General features: G+C 36.5%; 1 protein-coding gene across 9 annotated transcripts in view; it reads right to left on the bottom strand.

The window, feature by feature from the left end:
* NRXN1 (neurexin 1) overlaps positions 1-20,403 on the bottom strand; it is a 682,451-nt gene that overhangs the window by 93,025 nt on the left and 569,023 nt on the right. The gene's annotated exons all lie outside the window — the stretch shown is intronic.

The following is a 20,403-nucleotide window of genomic DNA, read 5'->3' as shown; positions in this document are numbered from 1 at the left end:
ATAAATGGTCACAAGCTCCCCTCAGCAGGAAAAGTAAATGAGTACCGCTGTTAAAGGAAAAGACCCTGGGCTAGGGAGGAGGGAGCCTGGCCCTGTGTGTGTGGCCTCTGTTCCCCCATCTGAACAGTATTTATGACAGATCCTTTTTAATGATAAGGTTCCATGCATCTGTAATAACGAATGAAAGAGAAGGAAGGATTTGCAGGGTTTGTATATTCTTTTAAACCATTGGGCATTATAGAGAAGACAGCAGATAAGACAGACAAAAAGAGAATCATAGATTAATATGGCTGAAAATATACTAACAGCCCAAAACACGTTTTTGATACCAGAAAGTTCTACCTACCTGCGGAACCTCAGATTTAACCTGAGACTCTGCTTTCTCATCTGTAACGTGGAATAAAACTATCTGCCTTGCAGGAATTTGTGAAGGTTAGACTGAAATCTCCAAGCAGATGATATTTCCAACAGTATCTACCACAATATGGGCACTGAATAAATATACACTAGTTAAATGGATGAATAGTTATCAAGTGAAAATGTGTTGTTCAATGAAGTTCAGTTCCCTTTCCTTTCCTGGGCTTTTACTGAGCATTGAAAAGAGTGAGGATATTTCTATTTTAAGAAGACTCATGGACTAAAGGTAGAAAGAAGAGTAAAATAATTAACAAAATCAAGGCAACTAAGTAGATAAAACTCAGAAAGTCAAGATGCCAGAAGCAGGGAACAAGAGGAAAAGTATGAAGATAGGTAAGGCCCAAAGGTTTCAATATTACTCACAAAAGACAAGATGCCTTTTCCTACCACATTAGGGGCCTTTCTTTAAGTTCCAGTCAACTAAGCTTGAAGTGGCAGAAGGAAGTCCAATGGGGTGATTGGCTTACATTTCTATGCCAGTGGTGGGAGTGGAGTGAGGTGGAGGGGTGGATTTACTTGCACAGAATAAATCAGGGATGTGTATCCTCAGACACACAAAGTCTAATTGTTCCAAGCCACTCTACAATGACGAGAGAGGGCTAGCACTTCCCTCCCTTCCTTAAGGACCTAGCAATTGTCAGAGCAATAACGTTCATCACAAAAACAGCCTAGACTTAGGAGACTGACGAAGCCCGTCCAACCTTCCACCTCACAGTCTATCTACATTTGTTCTTTTTTTCTCCAGCTTTGGAGAGAGAGGATGTGTCTTAGCTGACAGTCTTAGGTATAATACTGGAAATTGACATTTGATCGGCATTTTATGCAGTGTAATCGGTAAATTTTTAGGCCTGCTGTATAATAATCCTTTCCTGTGTATAGTGAGCACTTTGGGCCCCTCTGGATGATAGATGTGATATGAATGGGAAGCATTATTATTTATGCTTTATAATATATCAACTATATGTCCTCTTGCCACAACAGACACTTCTTTCAAATGTGCAGTAATAGCCCCCAAGTGATGCATTGTCAAAATATTTTTGAAATGAAAAAGCAAAATTAACCACAAACTGCCCCCTTGTCTCCATGAAAATAGCACTTTAATATTACCAGGGAAAATCAACGTTAAATAAATAAAAACTACAACAAAATAAAAACCTAAAAAAATTGGAATGAGCCCTGAGTTCGGAAGAAGTATGCTTTTGTAAATCCTAACAATGGTAATTTTGCTTCTCAATTAAAATGCAATAGTGAAAGAGCAAACCATCACCCAGAATACCCTCAAGAATAGCCCAATAAATTTTGGTTTATTTAAAAATAATTAAAGTTTTCAGTAGAACTGTTTCCCTTTGTAAAGATTTGTAAAGATTTGAGAAGCAGGATTTCTTTTTTTCCTTTATGTTATCCAAACCCTGATATCTTCTGATGACTCATCAATTCATAACGACCTTTAAGGTTAGAAAGCACATATTTAAATATATAGTGGACAGCAAGTAACAAATGACAAATTCTATATTTTTGTGCGAGTAAAATCCTTCTGCAACATTAAAGACCTTCTAAGAGCTGTGGGTTTATTCTTCAGGCCATTGAGTTTCCATTTAGAAACAGGTGACATTACTTCTCAGGAACTCTTTTCAGAACACTGGTTAATTAGTGTGATTCTCAGATTCTGAGTCAGGATGCTATGGTATTTTAAGAAGGGAAGATGTCAGTTAAAATGTGGTATGTCCTTGACTCTACAGTTTGGTAAATTTTCAACAGATTGCAACCGTGATGCTTTCCCTGAAGGACGAATGCATCAAAGGGCCTTTGTGAGCTGAGAGAGTCAATGTACTTCTCTGAACATTCTGAATCCGGAATAATTTGGAAAAATAAAGTAACATTTCCTCATTAATATACTAGTCACAGCGCTATTCCCATAAAGTGCTTCTAGCATATAAGGCTGGACTTTTTTTAGATCATCATTTATAGGGCTGGTTTTTCTTTGTCTTGACATTAATGAGCTATGTATTCAGGGAAACAGAAGACTTCAATGCCTGTCAAATTACTTTTCAAATTACCAAAGCTTGCTTTTCTCCTACTCAAAGAGCAAGCAGGGACCTCTGGTAATATGGGGAACCACTTGAATATTCAATGGGAAGTGTCATGAAAATAAATGTGAAGGCGGTAATGGACCTATTCCAACCATGACTTCATGACAAAATGCTAGGACTTCAGCTTTTCATTACTTGCCATATTGAACCTTTTGCATTATCATACCTTTTTTTTATTTCATTACAGATTTCTATATCTTTTGGGGTAAAGGAGATAAGAATATATGTAAACTTTCTGTAGTTGTAGGGTATCTTGTCCTAAAATTCAGAAACTGGTGATTTGATATGAAAAGCATGTTTTTATAGCTGCTAGTCATTTGCAACTATTTTGGAGGAACAGTTTCTTTCCTGAGCAATCCTGGTATATCATCTTCTGCCACATTCTTAGCAATAGACTGAGGCTCACTGTTTCACCAACATTGAATTTTCCACTTATGTGGAATGGACTGAATGTGTTAGCAATGTAATATAACAAGAGGAATGGGCACAGGAAATTCTCTTTTATATTGATCTCAGCATCCAGTCTTGGTCTCAGTGGACGTGCAGAAAAACAAAATCAGGACAAGAATGCATTAGAAGGGTTGAGAGTATAAGGAAAATATTACTGGAAAATGTTTAATAGAGAAATATAGATGAGGGAATAGGCACAAGGTCAGATAGCAGGCAAACTGAACTTCATATTTCCTAATCACTCCCTCTGCTTTGCAAATCCTTCCAAAACATTACCTCATCTGTGCTTTCAACATCCCCGGTGTATAGGGTTCAATTACTCATCCTATCCCTTTGCACAATGAAGAAATTTACTTTTATTCAGCCCTAGTTGTCTGTATAGTCATCCCCTCAGTTTAGCACTTATTTGTTTTATCATTTTGGTTTTAAACTGCTCTTGATAACAAGTTTGAAAGCTCTTTGAGGACAGGAATATATCTATTTGAGCATCTCTGGTATCTTCCCTTGAATCTTTAGCACTTAAGAGCAAGGTCTGATTATAACAAGGTAATTTCAGAGCATGTGGTACATAATTGAAGGTCAAGTTTATCATTCTAAGCATATTTGTATGTTTACATTAAATGTACTAAAGAATAGGCACTTTTCATTTTGCACTCAAAACTCAATAACTGTAGCACCAAATTATTTATTTTGATTTATGAAACACAGAAAAACAATGTGTAATCCACATTTTATAATCAAAGAATGATTGTGTATCATTCCTTTTAGGAAGCATTTTAAATACATGTTTATCTTTTTCTTGAATAGTTTTATTGTTTATTGTTATATTTATTCTAATTAAACTGTCCTAGCATCATAATATTAAAGCAATTTCTGCAGTTTTATTATTTAATCCTAAAATTCTTAACTGTGTATTGGAAGCATACTTATGACACCTTAATATGAAAACACACGTTTCCAAAAATAATTATTCACCTGTAAACACATCATCTATCTGGACATTTTACTCAGGAAGGCTTTTATAGGTTAATACTCTAAAGAACTAAGTATAGTTACTATACTAATGGTGGAAGTTTGTATGCAATAATATTATTTACTTAATTCTTTATGATTTTTAAAAGGTTAAAATGCCCTATTCTTACTACTTAGCAGTAGTTCTTCCAGATTTTGCACTTTTGTTAGATTCAGGATGAGCTACTCATGAGTGGGAGAAGAATATTTAAGGCCTGCTCAGGATTCCCAACTTTTAAAAGAAAAATAAATAGAAGTTCTCTCTTTTTTTAAAACATATGTATATATATATTGAATTATAATAGTAGAAATGTCATTCAACTTTTACCGGAATCCCTGCTGCCCCATTCCTTCCCTTTCCACTCTTAAATAATTATAAATAATACTTCGCAATTTTTTCCAAAAAAAACCCAAAAAAAACCAAAACCACACATTCAAACTGATCTAGGAAATAATTTTTCCTATGTTAAGTCAGATAAGTTAGTAATGTTAAAATATATTTTAAATTTTCATTTAATTATTAGGTAGAGGAGGTTAAAGTGCACTACACATAATTTAAGCCTTTTCTTAACTATTGATAAATACCAATGTCATTTCTTGCCTGGCAGTTCCATCAAGCTTTTGCGAAGTGCTGAATTCCAACAATCACTTTAAGAAGAGGAAAATATATATATATACACCACAATCTACTTAGGTCTTAACACTGCACAAATAGTACTAATCTGAGGTATCTGCTACAGGTTTTAGCATAGTTTGTTTTTTGTAGTTTAAAGATCAAGTTGCTTAGGAGTATTCCCTTCTCTAAGATGCCTAGGAAAGATATCTATGAAACTTTATTATGTTGTACGTGTAGTACCTGGGCAAATTAAATATGGCTAGTATAGAAGGATGGGAAGGTATTTGGGTTGGAAAATAAGTATAGGCACAAGTCATAAAATCAAGTACAAGCAAAGAAGAGCAGTAAACATATTGGAAATTCACTTGGATGAGGAAAGAATTTTGCTTTGCTTTTGGATATCTCCTGTGGAATATATCATATAGTTATTAAATGTTTCCAGTTCTGAAATATTGAAGAAGTATTTTTTCAAGAAACAAATTATTAGAGATTCATATATTAGTCTTTATATTGTGCTAGGCGGCCATAATTAAAGGAGACAAGGATATTAGTTTAAGCCAAAATAATTCTTTGATGTTGTCTTCCTAGACTTTAGAATTCCTAAAATGTGCTCAATAGTCAAAATATTTTGAAAGACCTTTTTAAATATACTCACCTTTAACACATATTTTGCTAAATCATCTATTCAGGAGTCTTCTACTTTCTTTATGATACTACATAAAAGATAATTCAAATACCATGGCTACAAAACAAATGTCAGTGTGCGATTTAAAAACAATGATAAACATTTTTTTCTTATTATTCTAATTTTGGATACTTACTCTTAGCATAAAAAAAGTGGCAAAAATGCTTTCTGGTTTAAGAAGCATATTAACTTTTGCATTTAATGATTTGAATCATAGAATGATACTAGATTTAATACAACTAACTCCCTAATACAAGAACTTTTTCCTCTCCATATATAAATAAAATACATAAATAATTTAGAAAAACAAAGGATTACACTTAGCACCAATTCAAAGTTCTTGTGAAAAAAAAAATGTGTACAAAATTTCATAACTAGATACAAATCAGAAATTTAATAAAATCATTGCAAAATAATTGCAGATGAGAGAATAGAATGTATGTTTCTTTCCTTAAAACTCTGGAGCATAATCAAGGTAGTATAAAATAATTTCAAACTATTTATTTTTTAAAAAGGAGATGTTTATATTTAGTTGTACCCTACATTTTCATTTCACTATTTCTCTGAAATCTGTGAAGAGTAGTTGCTGAAATTTCAAGGAATGAAAAAATTAGATTTGTATTCACTGACCTGTAAATTTACTAGTTGTCAGAATCTCTTATACAGTAGGTAGAAATAAAGTTTCTAGGGAAACCAAATTCCATTCTTTGTTAATGCTGAGATTCAGTCTCTGCATATATTTCCAATTGTTGCTGAAATCAAGTAGGACTACATCATTCTATTTTCTTGCAAGGGACTATGTGTCCTTTCGTCCTCACTAATACCCAGGGGGAAAACAAGGATACATTGAAGATAGTAATTTGTGGCAGGTGCTGAGGCTCCCTTGATATACATACATATGCATGTCAGACTCCATAACATATTAGAATCCATAAAGATCATAAATCACTGCAAAAGTTTTCTCTTTTCCTTTTTGAAAAGTAATTCAACCTATTTTAGTAAGTCTGGGTGTTGATTTCTTCTAAATGAGATGTTTAATAGGAATTATTACATGTTAAAGTCTTTTAGTTTTCATTGGTTATCATTTTCAATGCCATTTCAAAACATGTGCTATAATTTACAAGGAAATATTGATGTGATTACAGTTGCCCTGGCACTGTCTAAGTAAAAAATGAACCCCAAAACGTTAAAGGACCTTGTGTCCATTTTTTTCTATGAAAAGTCATCACATTTTCTCCTGTAAATGTTTTCAAACTGGTGACCAATTATAGGTTTGCAATGAAAATCTGGGACTGGTTTTTACTTACTTTGAATAAAAGGTTAATACAAGGTTTTATGGATGTTTAACCAGAATCCCATTCAAAAATGAGGGAGGCAACAGCAAAGCTAATGGATTAACCTTTTAAAAAGCAATTCAGTGAGATAATTGCTATAGCACCATTCACTTCGGGGCCGGATATGTTTATATGGCTGGTCTCCCTTGGATCTTATCCAAGGAAATTTAAATATTCAAGTACAAAAATCATGTTGGGATGGATTGGATGGACAGCTATACTGTATACAACACAGTGAAACTCAAATATAATTTTTACAAAAGTAAAGTCATACTCTTATGTAATTTTAACTTAATAAATCCGTTTGTAATACCATCTAGAAATATTAAAGGCAGTATTAATATTATCTAACATTTATGCTAACCATTTTATATTGGTTATTTTTATGTAATCTTCACAGCACCAAAGGAATTAGGTGCTATTATTCTTATTTTATAAAGGAAGCTAGATCTCAATGTATATTGCAAGTTCTTGCTGAAATCAAGTAGTTATTCATCATTCTGTTATCTTCCAAGGGATTGCATGCTCTCACTTCTTCACTGATATGCAGGGAAGAAATATGGATACACTGAAGACAGTGTGATTTGTAGTAGGTGCTGAGGCTAACTTGATATATCTGTATATGCATGTCAGAGGGGTTTAAACAATGTGCCTTACATTCCACAGCAGATCAGTTTAGGACATGAGATTATGAACTCAATCTAACAAGACCTTAGTCCTTGACTATGCACAATAATGCCTCTCAACACAAATGACAGGTGTTTATCTCAGTGTTTTTCTCCCGAAGTAGTTGTAGGTTAGAGTGGAGGGTGGGGCAAGATGGACTAGAGGTGCCCAGTTTGTGAACTTTCCACAGAGAGGGACCAGAGCAAGGAATGGACAGCTAAGTATAGGGGAGATCATTGGTGGGAGATTATGGGAAAGCAGCAGGAGTCCTGTGAGAACCTTGTGGATCATGAAAACCAAGCAGGGTGGTGTAGAAGAGAAAGAGGCACACAACTTCTGCCACTGCCATGTCTCTGACACCAGGAACAGCCTGGAGGAATTCTTCCTTGTGACAGAAAGACTCTGCTTAGCTGTGAGCACTTCGCAGTGGTAACTCTCCTCCTGCTCCTGCCCTAGCCCAAACTGACCACCTCTGTGGGTGCCTGTGCCATTCTCTAGTCCCAGAGGTGTTGCTTTTCTCCCCACACAGGAGTTTATTGGAAAAGTATACCCCACTGCACAGCCCATGCCACACACATGTGCCTGGCCGCCTGCACAGCTACAGACTTCCAGCCACTTGTGAGGGCCCAGCTGCTCATGTAACCCCAACCACTCAGCTGCCAGCATGGCTCCACCCACCCACCTGGGCCCAGCACCCTAGCTGCCCACACAGCACCACCCACCACAAGATCCCAGCCGCCTAGCCACTCATGTGTCCCCACCTGTCCACTCATGTGTCCCCACCTGTCCATGTATGCCCTGCCATCTGGTTGCCCACACAACCCTAGCTGCCATGTGGTGCCACATTCCAAGGTGAGACCAGTCATCCAACTGCTTGCACAGTCCCAGCCATCCCTGGCTGCCCACACACCTGCATGTGCAGTCCCAGCTGTGTGCTCAGCCCCAGCCACAGACATAGCTGTTGGCACCCCTTTGAACTACTGACTCCACCCAGAACTACTGAGTCTACCTGGAACCAAAACTAAAACAACCCACCCAATGGGCAACATATAACTAATCTACAGGAGGGAGTCTCTCTCTTCAAAAGCCACCCTAGAGTAATAGAAGAACAACCACTCCACCTGATAACTAGGCATCAACATAGGAATACTAGAAATATGAAAAAAAAAGAAAGAAAATATGACACCACCAAAGCAATACTATAAATCTCAAATACCAGACCCCAAACAGGAAACCCTTGAAATGTCTGAAAGGGAGTTCTGAATAATAATCTTAAAGTGAGATACAAGAAGATTCAGTTAGAAAACACAATGAAAAGAGGAAAGTAGTCCAGGACATGAAGGAGGAAATTTACAAAGAGATAAATAAAATGAAAAAGAATGTAGCAGAGCTCCTGGAACTGAAAGACTAATTCAATGAAATAAAAACTACAATTGAGAGCATAAGCAGCAGGCTAGACCAAGCAAAAGAAAGAACTTCTGATCTCAATGATGGTCTTTTTGAAATAATCCAAGCAGACACACACACACACAAAAAAAAAAAAAAAAAAAAAAAAAAAAAAAAAAGATAAAATCCAAGAGAGCTCACAGACCACTGTAAGCACACAAACATACAAATCATGGGTGTTCGAGAAGGGGAGGATAAAGGAAAAGGCATTGAAAACATATTCAATGACATAATGTGGAAAAATTCCTAGGTATTGGTCAAGATATGGACCTCCAGATCCAAGAGGATCAAAGATCCCTAAACAAATTCAAATTAAAAAGGTCCTCTCTGAGGCACATGGTAGTCAAACTGGGAAAACTCAAAGACAAAGAGAATCCTAAAAAACAGCAAGAGAAAATCATCAAGTCACCTACAAGGGAGTCCCCATCAGACTAACAGCAGACTTCTTAGCAGACACTCTACAGGCAGAAGACTGTCCTGTACAGAGACATGGAAGTGGGAATGAGCAGTTCAAGTGGCTGGAATAAAATGGAGCTTGTATCTAGGTAGGTAGAGAAATCGGAGGTGCCATGTCATATGGAACATGGCTACTTCAGGCAATGGTACCAATGCTGTTCAGGAAAGTAGCTTTCTCTTCAGGAAACAGCTCACTCAGGAGCTGAGTGAGTGAAAGGAAAATATAACTATGTCAAGTCAAGGAAATCTGAAAATGCTTTGGGGTGTCTACATTTTTAAACATTTTGCTGGGAGTAGCTTCTTAAGCATCTGTTAAGTGACAGAAATGTTGCATACACCGTCTCTTGCACTTTTTACAATCACCTTGCACAGTATATTGTAATTTCCCATTTTATGGATGCTTAAGGAGGTTAAGCAGCTTGATAAAGGTCACCAGCTAGTAAGTGTGGAAGCTAGGAAGAAAACACAAGTCTGCTCTGTAGCTAACACCACGCCAACTCTCAGTCCTTGACTAATTTTGAAAATATGCATAGGGGTGACTTTAGTCTATGTGGCCCAGTTTCAGGCCACCCCCAATTGGGGACATTTTGTAATGCCTGTTTAGAAATTGCTATTGGCTTTTTCTAACTGGTTTAGTGGTGGATAACAATCTCTTTATTTTCAGTGTCCAGGCATATGACTTTCAGATGTGCATAAAATAGTTCCTTAAAAAATACATCACCCAAGAAGCAGGAATTATTGTTCACCATTTATTATTGCAGAAAACTCACCTCTCCACCATCCCAAGCCCACTTCCTCCCTACAAGAGTGGAAAAAAATCCACTAGACTTGAACTTCAATATCTATTTAATTTTCAAGGCACATGCTATTTAAACAATTTTTGTGTTTAAAACAGGGACTTTTTCCTTAGCAAATTTGGCCCCGAAATGTCCTCCAATTTCAAGGTCAGGAGGTTTGCTATAGTAGTCTGGGGAGCCTAGATCATCATAAAAATGTGTTCTATTTTCAACCCCAAATGAGTATCTCTTCCCTGCACATTGCTCAAAATGGTCATTTCCTTCTTATGATTATGTTTTATTATTCATGTCATCAGCTCTGGCAATGCGAGATTTATTTCATGAGAAAAATTCATCAGTTATAAAACATAAAGCATGCTTCTGTCTCCCAGAGGGTTTAGTGACACCTCAAATAAGTTCTGAAGTGTTGGGGGAACTACAAAGAACATAGTTTTCCTGAAAACCATTAAAATTGAATACTCAGAATAAAAATATTGAATGGCTGAAGTTGAACAAGGGACACACTCCTCTTCCTTATGACTCATTAAGTGTGTTGTTATTTTAACCCAAGGAAGTGGATTCCTTCACTTCCTTTTTAGATTACGGCCCTGGAAATATATCACCTAGATCACAAAGCAAGAAAAACAAGACAACTTGAGAAGTACTCACAGAAATTAGCTGATTTCATGATATTTATGAACTTCTCACTTTCCTTGACATCCCTTCTCCCATTATCTCACTTAAATTTATTTATACACAGTATACAAAGTAATCTTCTTAAATTCTAAAAAAGGTTATGGCATTACACTGATTAGTACCTTCAGGGGCTCTCCCTGCTTGAGACCCTACCCCTTTTCTACAGGGCCTTGCATGTTCTAGTCTGTGTCTCCTACATAAGGAAACTTCCTATGTTGACACCTTTGCTCAAACTACACTTACCTCCCAGGATATCTTCCCATATGCCCACCAATTAGAATCCTGCTTATGCATTAAAGCCCATTGCTCTGGTGGTAAATAAGCTTTCCCCCCTTTACGTTGCATTAGTTTTACACTGACTGAGAATCTGCCTTCAAGATCTTTGTGTTTATACACTTAATGCTTTGCACAGTGTTTTGGGATAAATAAACACTGAGACCATAAGGTGAACGCAAAGGTAAGGAAGCCTGTGGAGGAAAAACAAAACAAAACAAAACAAAACAAAACTGTTGGCAAATACAGAAGTTCCTGTGCCTCTTTATCTCTCAATTTTCTTCCTTCTGCTCTTGGTCATACTCATACAAAATGTTTACCACTTGTTCAGGGGGAGTTTGTTCAGAGTAAACCATTAAAATGCCACTTTTAAAACCCTTTTGTGGAGATACTCATGGAACTTTTACAATCCTATAAATACAGAGAATTGTGTGCATATTTCTTCTTAAAGACTGGTTTTTAGCTCAGTCTTCCCAGTTACCTAACAAGAGGATATCAAAGTACTTTAAAAAATAAATACAGATTCTAAAATAATTATGTCTTTTTTTACACTCAAGGTTCCAAACTTATCTGACAGACCTTCAACAGCCTTGTGAATAGGCAAACATAATCTCATTCCCTAGAGAGAGAAAATCGACAACATAGTGTGTCGTATTGAATGTTACATAAGTTGTTGGTATCGGTGTTAAAATAAGGGATTCTCACTTCTTGGACCTGTTCCAACCACCTGAATAGGCAACCCTACAGAATACCACTTGTGCCTTATCTTCTGCATACTGTACAGGCCAGGGCAGTGCCTGGCAGGTAGTAAGCATGTGACAAATGAGCCATCAAGTGAAAGGATACAATGCAAGGCCACTAGGTAGTCTCCAGAAGCATCTGACCGTTACTTTTCCTTTCCTCACTCTGCAGGTCTAAAAATTACTAATATGTTCTAGATACTTCATCCCTCCTTTTTTAACAATGATTGTGTGAGGCAAGGTGGGGTTAAGGAAATAATCTTGGAATCTTCAACTGTGATTAGTTGAACAATAAACTTATGACCCGTACATCTAAGGCAATGTGCTAGGTTTAAATATAATTAAGATACAGAACCTGTCCTGCAGCTTGCAGTGCAGTTAGTGAGTGTGACGGTCTGAATGCTTGTGTCCCAAATTCATATGTCGAATCCTGATCTCCAATCTGATGGTATTAGGAGGTAGGGCCTTTCGGAGGTAATTAGGTCATAAGGGCTCCACCTCATGGATTAGTGTCCTTCTGAGATGCTAAACAGACCAGAGTTCTTCCCTTCCATCACGCGAGGACACAGCAAAAGGACATCTATTTATGAACCAAGAAGCGGACCCTCACCCGATAATGAGTCAGCACCTTGATTGTGGATTTCTCAGTCTCTAGAACTGTGAGAATGAATTTCATTTGTTTAAGCTGCCTAGTCTATGGTATTTTGTTATGGCAGTGAGCAGACTAAGACACTACCAGAGCACACTGGGCTCTCAAATTAGTTTGCGTAAGTTCAAGTACAGATTCCAACACTTATTAACTGTGTGACTTGAGGGAATTTCTTAGCCTTAGCCTTAACAAGCCACAACGTCTTCTAAATGGACCTTATTAACAAGATCTACCTCAAAACGTTATTGTAAAGTTGAAATGAGAAAAAGCAATTACAGTACTCAGATTACTCCACAGATGCTCACAAGATATATATGCAAGCTAGCATTTAACAAATCTGGGTAACTGTGTGTCAAGTGAGTGGTTGAGACAAAAAGGGCTGTGGTATTTTAGTGAAAAAAGAGGGTCCCTTTGGTTGGAAGAATTAAGAATGACCAAAACAGCTTTAACATTCCTCTCAGCTTGACTAAACTTTAGACAGGTTGCTTCTGACTATAGGCTCCTGACCTCCCTGTTCTTACAGCACTTACTTTAGAAAACTTGTTATTACAAATCCTTTCTCTGTCCCCTTTGAAATGTATATACATCTCCTTAAAAGCCTCTTGCCAATTTTATGACCAGTATCTCAGGACCTGGGAGCCATCCCTTTGAAATGTAGTTATCAAGAAAGAGAGTGCCCCTATCTCCCAGTCTCGGTGGGAGAATAGGAGCCTATCTTAGGTTAACACCTAGTAGTTGTAAACACATCTATTTTATGAAGACACAAAAAAATTTCCTTTCTCTTTGGGTAAAACCAATCAGTAAACACAGGTAGTTTATGATCCCCTTACTCCAGCTATTAAAAGTGCCTCAGCTCTTTATTTTAGCAGAGTTGAGTTCAGTCTCTCTCCCCTATTATAACAGTCTTGAATAAAGTCTTCCTTGCCTGTGTAACTTTGTCCAGTACGTTTTTATTTTTATTTTTTGCTTTGACTAGAAACATTGACAGATAATATACAACTTGAGATACATTGTAAAGTAAAGTATCTATATACTGGTTTGGCAGTGTATATAACTTGGAATAAAAAGTTGCAAACAATTTATTAGTTAGCAGTAACTTGTCAGGGCATGTCTCAATGCTTTATTAAGAATTATGCTTGAGACTTTTTAATGTATATTATTTCAAAAGTTACATAGAGAGCAGCAAGTAAGTGTCATTTGGGGTTTTAAATCCCGAAATCCTGCTCTAACATCGATGGCTATCTATGGCATTGAAGTCTTATATGTTTCTGGGTGCCTGATTAACACAGTTAATTCCTTGTGCATGGGGGTGGGGGGAAAAGGAAAGAAGAGGTTTCCTGGTTCATAATTTTGAAACACCACCTATTTCCTAAATAGTAGGGACTATATCCTAAAGAATTCTTTAGGATGTAGCATATAGACTAACATGTAAAGAACATCTTTTCCACTAAGCAAATGTAAAGTTATGTAAATCTTCTAATATCCAAATGTCTCTTAGGTAGGTGGGACATTAAAACTCATCTCTGTGACTAAAGAGAAAAATTTTATGAATCTATGTAAAGAAACCAGCATGCTAGGAAGGAATCTTCTGCTCAAGCTCAGGTTATTTTATTACACTATTAATCTTGATATATTTTTGAAAAACTTAATGTATTTTTAATCAAGCACAATGAGTTACAAATGGAGCCAAAGAGATATCCCAAATGACTATTTCTGTAAATTACCCTGCTTATTACTTGTGGGATGTTTTTATTTCTTTTCTTTTGTTTTCTTTTTTTTAACCCACATCTATCTTAATTATAACTCAGAATTTATCAGTATACATGAATAAAATTTAATTTCCTTCATCCTTGAGTTGCTCTTTTTTTTCAGCAGAAAGTACAGTCTTTTAGGCACTCGCAAGACATAAAATTTAGAAATTTTTTAACTCAATAAGATTGAAAAAAGTGAACATATATCATTTGCCAATTCTCCTTCTCCTTTGTCAGAGTCTAATCACTTGCTTCTCTATATTTCTAATTGTGTAGAAAATATCAATGCACAAGGAAGAGCAACACAATTTGTCTCATTCAAATACATCACATAAAATGACTAAGTGCTGTTAAGTGGTAGAAACGTATCTAAAAAGACGCTCTGGGTCTGTATCATTTGGGGATTATTTGAAAGTTCAATGCTTTTAGTGAGAAGTATTGAAAGATAAATCTAGTTCTCAGTCCCCAATTCACCACTCACTGGTGAGGCATTCTTGTTGGAGAGCATGTCTCCTGGTCTCCTAGTTCCTAATGAATGTCTCTGGCCTTCCTTAACAACATACTAGTGCAGAAGAGATGAAAGACACAATTGCCCCCTACCCAATTCTGAAAAGAGCAACTACATCATCCTTAGTAATTCAGGGAATGTGTTAAAAAAAATTCAATATGGGGTTTTAAAAAAGAAAATATCTGCCATTCAATTTAAAAATTCTGTTTACCTTGGTCTCCCCTGCTAGAATCAGGGGGGTGCCACTGGCCTTGACAGAGCCCCTTCTTCTTCCTGCTCCTCCCACTCCATTTCCCTCCCCCTTCCCCTACTTCTCTACGACATCATCCTAGAATGTAAAAAGAAAATAGTATTAATTAATTAATTAAACATAAAATTAAAAAATAAATAAATAAAAATTCTGCTTAGATACCAATGAAAGTGATATATATGCTATTTCACTTTGACTAGCCAGCCATTATTATTAGGAAGAGTATGATTTCTAAATATGCTGAAAGTCTGATGACATGTGCAAGAGAGGAAAGCACCTTCATTTATTTGTAACGAATATTCCCTTGTCCCTTTCTTAAATAAATTAGAGCAATTAAGATTTTCTTTAGCTCTCCTGGAGGATGGGAAATTTGAATGAAATTTTCTCTATTATGATACTGCTAGTCCTAATTAAGTGGCAGTATTTAAGATTACTTGGACTATTTGAGAGATTGTCTTGTCAGAGTTCAAAGTAGAGAAATAATGGAATGGTGGGAAAAATGGAAAAGAAATTCTATTTTAGAAATTTTATGAGTGAAGGATGATTAGGTAATTGAGGCTGAATTTGCAGAATTTAGTTATATACCCCAACTTCCATTTTGAGAGCTCGTTTCTTTCAAGTTCAGAGTGTGCTATGAACTTAACTGTGTTACCACCAAATTCACAGGTGAAACTAACCCCCAATGTGACTGTATGTGGAAAGATGGCCTTTAGGGAGTAATTAGGGTTAAATGAGATCATAAGGGTGGGCCCTAATCTGATAAAACGATGTCCTTATAAGAATAGAAAGAGAGGATTAGTGACGTCATCAAGACACAGAATAGACTATTCCTAGCGTGGCACCTTCCCACAAGTAACCAATTTACAACTATTAAAAAGCAAAGACTTCCAACCTGGCATTGCTGGAGCTGGAGAAGTGAAGGAGAGATCCAAGGAGTTCGTGAAGGTGCTACATGCAATGGTGAGAGGGGGTAGGGATGGCACCTACTGTTCTGAGCCAGCCTACAGAGGTAGGGACAAGCTGTTACACAAGCTGGAAAAAGCTGCAGCGGCACTCTTCCCACAAACCTGCTGGGAGTCTGAAAGGGAAAGGAAGGCTTTGAAAGAGTGGCCAGCCCACAGGCCATAAAGACTCCACCAGTATCACACAGGAGCAGACCGCTGCAACCGACCAGAGAGGAGAGCTGCCCAGGGGTTGGTGAGTTATTGCAAGAGACGAGTACAAGGCCTGCCCCATGGGAAAACAGTTGGAGTGTGGGTGAAAGTCAGGCCCACTGGGGGAACATTGGGTGCTGCAGGAGCAGCTGGTCTCAGTGGAAATTGGTACAGACAATAGAACTGCAGGGGACTCAATCTTCAGGAAAGACCCCATACTGGGTCAGAATTTCCACACAGCCCAGACCTGGAATTGATTAATGATCCTCACAGAAAGCCTTCTCCAGAGGCTCAGCAGCAAGTAGCAGTCACCTCAAATGGCTAGGCATCAACATAAAGACACAAAGATAGAGAAAGAAGAGAGAAAGATGTCACCACCAAATGAAACAAAGCACATGGATGCAGGAGAACAGAAGATCTATGAAATGTCAGAGAATTCAGAATAACCCTCTCAAGGATGTTCAAAGAGTCACAAGAAAATTCAAATAGAAGATTAAATGATATCTGGAAAATAATCCAGGAGCAGAACAACAAACTTGACAAAGGAATAGAATTAATTTTACAAAAACAAATAGAAATTCTAGAAATAAAGATTATCTGAATTGAAAACTTCAGTAGAAAGCTCCAGCAGCAGACTTGATCAAACGAAGAAAAGAATCAGTGAGCTAAAAGATAAAACATGAAATTATCCAATCACAGGAGCAAAAAGAAAAAAAAAAAAACAATAAGAAAAAAATGAAGCAGAAATACAGCAAATATGGGACTCCCTCAAGTGACAATCGCTACATAATTGTCATACCCAAAGGGGAAGAAAAAGGAAGAGATGTAAAAGCATATTCAAGAAAATAATGGCTGCAAATTTCCCAAGTATGGAGAAAGACAACAGCATCCAGGTACAGGAAACTCAGAGGCCACCATTAAAATTCAATCCAAGGATGAACATCCCAAGGCACATCATAATCAAATCATCAAATCCAAAGACAAAGAGAGAATACTGAAAGCAGCAAGAGAAAGGAAACATAAAATTCAACGGAGCCCCAATACATTTCTCAGAGGATTTCTCAGTAGAAGCTCTACATGCCAGAAGAGAATGGGATGATATATTCAGAGTGCTGAAGGAAAAGACTGTCAGCCAAGAATTCTGTGTCTCGCAAAACTAATTTTCAAATATGAAGGAGGAATAAAGCCTTTCCCAGACAAACAAAAGTTAAGGGAATTCATCAGCACTAGACCTGCATTATAAAAAATGCTACAAGGAATTCTTCAGTCTGAAAGACAACAATGCTAAGTAGCAGCAAGAAAGCATTTGAAGGTACATAACTCATTAGTAAAGTAAGTTCACAATGTCAGAATATTCCAATGTTGTACAGATGGTAAATAAACCACTTATATCCTTACTATGAAGACTAAAGGACAAACCTAACAAAACACTAACATATACAACAACTGTGCAAGAGAAAGGCAATAGTAAAAGATGTATCTTAAAATAACAAATTGTCAGAAAGTGGGAAGAAATGATGCTAAAGAGTAGAGCTGACTTTGGTTTTCTCTTCTTTTTTTTAAGATATCAAAGTTAAGTTGTTATTAGTCTAAAATAATTTGATAACTATGACATGTTTTTATCAGCCTCATGGTAACTATAACACAAAACTTAGAAAAGACATAGTGAAAATAATCAGTGAAAAAGCAAAATGTAAAGCTATAGAAAACCACTCGACCACAAAGGAAGATAGTAAGGCCAGAAAAAAGGAAAAAAGGATCCAAAAAATAACCAGAAAAAAACAATAGCAAAATGGCAATAACAAGTCCCTATATGTCAATAATAATCATAAATGTAAATATATTAAATGTCCAAATTAAAAGACAAAGAGTAGCCAAATGGATTATAAAACAAGAACAAATATTATGCTGCCTACGAGAAAGTCTCTTAACCAATAAAAACACATACCAGCTAAAAGTGAAGGAATGTAAAAAGATATTTCATGCAAGTGGAAGCCAAAGAAGAGCAGGAGTAGCTGTACTTATATCAAATAAAATAGACTTCAAGCCAAGGAAAGCAAAAGATAAGGAAGGTCATTGTATAATGATAAAGTGATCAATTCAAAAAGAGGATATAACAGTGCTAAATAAATATGCACCCAACTCCAGAGCATCCAGTTATATAAAGCAATCACTACTGGCCCTACCAGGAGAGACTGACTCCAACACAGTAATAGCTGGGGACTTTGATATCCCACTTTCAGCAAAGAACAAATCACGCAGACAGAAAATTAGCCAGGAAACATCAGAATTAATTTCTACTATAGCTGACTTGACCTAACAAACATGAATAGAACATTTCACCCACCAGCAGCAGATTACACATTATTTTCAGCAGCACATGGAACATTCTCTAGAAAAGACCACATGTGAGGACATAAAACAAGTCTCAACAAATTTTTAAAAATTTAAATTATATCAACTATCTTATCCAACCATGATGGAATAAAACTAGAAATCAACAACAAAAAGGACACTAGAAGCCGTACAAATACAGAAATTAAATATGCTCCTAAACAATGAATGATCAAAAAGGAAATAAAAAGGCAAATTAAAAAAACTCTGGAGACAAATGAAAATGAAAATACAACATACCAGAACCTGTGGGATACAGCAAAAGCAGTTCTAAGAGGAAAGTTTATAACAATAAATGCCTACATCAAAAAAGAAGAAAGACTCCAAGTAAACAACCTAATATTACACCTCAAGGAGCTAGAAAAATAAGAACAAATCAAACCCCAAATCAGTAGAAGGAGAGAAATAACAAAATTCAGAGCAAAAGTAAATGAATTACAGACTAAAAAAATACAAAAGGTCGATGAAATAAAGAGTTGGTTTTTTTAAAAGATAAAATTGATAAACCTTTACCTAGACTAATGAAGAAAAAAAGAGAGAATACTCAAATAAATAAAATCCGAAATAAAAATGGGGACATTACAACTGATACCACAGAAATATAAAGGATCATAAAAGACTACTACAAACAACTGTAATGCAGACAAACTGGAAAACCTAGAACAAATGGATAAATTCCTGAACACATATAACTTACCAAAGTTGAATCATGAAGAACTAGAAAACCTAAAGCAACCAACAATGAGTAATGAGATTGAAGCTGTAATAAAAAGTCTCCCAACAAAGAAAACCCCTGGACCAGATGGCTTCACTTCCAAATTCTACCAAATAATCAAAGAAGAATTAATACCACTTCCTTTCAAACTCTTCCAAAAATTAAAGAGGAGGGAATAATTCCGTACTCATTCTATGAGGTCAGCATTACCCTTGTACTCAAATCAGAAAAAGACACACACACAAAATAAAACTACATACAAATATCTCTAATTAACACAGGCCAAAGCTTCTCAACAAAATACTAGCAAACACAATTCAGGAACACAGTAAAGAGATCATACACCATGTTTAAGTGGGATTCATACCACAGATGCAGGGATGTTTCAACCTATGAAAATCTATAAAGAAGATACATCACATCAACAAAATAAAGGAAAAAACATATCATTTCAACAGGTGCAGAAAAAGCATTTGATAAAAATCCAGCACTCCTTTGTGATAAAAACACTCAAAGAATGAGGTATACAAGGAATGTACCTGAGCCCAATAAAGGCCATAATATGACAAACCCACAGATAATATCATAGTGTATGGACAAAAGTTCGAGGCTTTTTCCCTAAGATCTGGATGAAGACAAGGATGCCCACTTTCCCCACTCTTATTCACCATAGTACTAGAATTCCTAGACTGTGCAATAAGGCAAAAGAAAGCAATAAAGGGCATTCAAATCTGAAAAGAAGAAGTCAAACTACCCCTACTTGCAGATGGCATGACCCTATAAAGAGAAAATCCTAAAGATTCCACCAAAAATCATAAGTAAACAATATACTCTTTAAAAAAAAGAAATGAATCTCTAAAGAAGATATACAAACGGCCAACAGTCATATGAAAAAATGCTCAACATCACTCAGCATCCGGGAAATGCAAATCAAAACCACACTGAGATACCATCTCACCCCAGTTAGGATGGCAAAAATCCAAAAGACGCTGAAAGATAAATGCTGGCGGGGTTGCGGAGAAAAAGGAACTCTCATACATTGTTGGTGGGAATGCAAAATGGTGCAACCCCTATGGAAAATGGTTTGGAGGTTCCTCAAACAGCTGAAGATAAATCTACCATACGATCCAGCTATCCCACTACTGGGAATATACCCAAAGGAATGGAAAACATCAAGTCGAAGGTATACCTGTTTCCCAATGTTCATAGCAGCACTCTTCACAATAGCCAAGAGCAGGAATCAACCCAAATGTCCATCGTCAGATGAGTGGATACGGAAAATGTGGTATATCTACACAATGGAATTCTTCTCAGCTATAAAAACTA

The sequence above is a fragment of the Galeopterus variegatus genome, unplaced genomic scaffold (genome assembly GCF_000696425.1).
Source record: "Galeopterus variegatus unplaced genomic scaffold, G_variegatus-3.0.2 Scaffold125, whole genome shotgun sequence".
In the NCBI taxonomy this organism is placed as follows: Eukaryota; Metazoa; Chordata; class Mammalia; order Dermoptera; family Cynocephalidae; genus Galeopterus; species Galeopterus variegatus.
This window is presented reverse-complemented; position numbering and strand designations above follow the sequence as displayed.